The sequence below is a fragment of the Eutrema salsugineum genome, unplaced genomic scaffold (assembly GCF_000478725.1).
Source record: "Eutrema salsugineum unplaced genomic scaffold, Eutsalg1_0 scaffold_10, whole genome shotgun sequence".
Classification (NCBI taxonomy): domain Eukaryota; kingdom Viridiplantae; phylum Streptophyta; class Magnoliopsida; order Brassicales; family Brassicaceae; genus Eutrema; species Eutrema salsugineum.
The window spans coordinates 6,037,461-6,039,536 of NW_006256908.1; the positions used below are offsets into that span (position 1 = coordinate 6,037,461).

Below are 2,076 nucleotides of genomic sequence, written 5' to 3' on the forward strand. Positions count from 1 at the left end.
TTTTGATGTTCCCTTGTTATCGGAGCTAAGCCTGGACTATGGGTTGGCCGATGAACTGAACGGGAAGCTCACATTTGGTTCTTTGCCATCACATTTGGTTATTTTCTGGGACTAATGTAACAAGCCACATACGTCTTCATCATCCTCAAGTTACCTGAGACGACAATTCTGGTGGCTATCGGTTCACCTTTGGAGCTACGTTGTATCTGACTGTGTAAGCCCACTGAGAGCACAGTTCATGACGGTAAAAGAACATGTCGCTGATCTCAACACCAGGGTAAATACTTAGTGGGTTCAATTCCTGGTGTTGAGATCGGCGACGTCTTCTTTTACCGTCAGTGCTCGGTGGGGAGATGAACCGATAGCCACCAGCATTATCGTCTCAGGTAATTACGAGGATGATGAAGACACATGGAGATACCATGATATTGAGGTACGTGTGATTAGAGGGTTTAAGAATGAGAACAGTGTTAGCTCTAAGGTTTATGTCTATGATGGTTTATATTTCAGATTGCTGGCTTGTTGATGTGTGGAAGTATGGTTTTGGAGTGGGAAACTGGGATTACATGTAATTGTACAAGAAGCATATATACTGACCAGAAAGTGAAGAATATACAAAGTTTACAATGAAGTAGAGGGGTTAACCAGATAGGGGAAAAAATCCAACTAGAATAGAAAACATTGTTGGAAAAAGTTTTTTTTTGCTAAGTAGTGAGCAGGTTCATTGTAAGCCGGGATTACATGTACTTGTATCTTTCTTATTTGTAATAAGTTTCATCATTACTAGAAAGAATCCTGATTTTGTTGAATTTTTCATTAGTTTCCATAGTTTTAGGTCTAGTGAACAATGTATATATAGATTTTTTTCCTAATTTTTCTTCCATAAAAGTAAATTTATCTTTTGTAATAGAATCTCCTCAACACCAAACATAGAAAAAAATATGAGTATTATTTTTTCCACCACTCAAGAATGTTTACAAGTAGAAATACATATATGCTGTTTTTTTTTATAAATTTTTTCATTCTTTTTGAGATTTTTTAATCTTTTTCCCAATTGAGAAATTGATTTAACTTATTTTTTTTTTTGAAAAATCTGCAAATGTTATCAGTTGTTACCCAAATTAGAAAACGTGTTCTCCCCAATAACCCCCCCCCCAGAATTTATAGGTTATTTTCTTCATTTTGAATAGTAGATGTAAACAATATGGTGGAAGATGTAGTTTTTATTTCATTTGTTCTGTTTTAAATTGTTTAAGAAAAGCTAATTCTATAATATAATATTGATTAAAAATAAAATATACCAGATACAATAACAAATAAACACATTTTTCATAGACCACTGCACCATCTTAACCAACTCATATTTATACAAAATGGCCCCTAAAATAATTGAAATTCTACAGCGCCAAACAAATGCTTGATGAGCTTTTCTACCAAGAACAAAGCATCTTGGTTTCGAAGTTGTTTCTACGGAGCAGCTTGAACTCAAAAGCCTCCACTCATCTGTCGCCTAACGTGCTCTGGTACTAGCTTGTTTATAAGCTCTTGGGAAACTCCAGATAACTGTTTGAACATTTAAACAGAGAGAAAGAGATACAAGATTAAGAAACTGTTTGAACTTAACATCAGTTATGGTTTGGTTTAAGAATGTTTGGTTTAAGGAAAGTGGACAAACGTACCTCTTGTTTGAAGTTGAACAACGGTGGTACCAATAACCTAAACCAACACAGCACATATATTATGACAAATGATAGGAATTTTCTATATCAGACAGAAAATGACGACAAGGTAAAATCTAATAAAAATGAGACTTCACCTTGATGATCTCCACTAGCTGGTCAACAGAATTTTCTCCAAGGAATAACGGCTGAAGATAAATAAATATCAACAATGATTGTCAAAGATATTGGAGAGATGCTTTAGTTTTCAAGATACTTAATAGATAAATAGTTTACACTAACCTGACCAAGAAGAAGCGCTGCCAAAACACAACCAGCAGACCATATATCTATGGAGGATGTATACTCTGTGGCCCCAAAAATGAGTTTGGAGCTCGGTAATACCGAGAGCAGATAA

General features: G+C 35.0%; 1 pseudogene; it reads right to left on the minus strand.

Moving 5' to 3' along the window:
* Positions 1-1,485: 1,485 nt before the first annotated feature.
* Positions 1,486-2,076, minus strand: part of LOC112081573 — a 6,252-nt pseudogene continuing 5,661 nt past the window's right edge.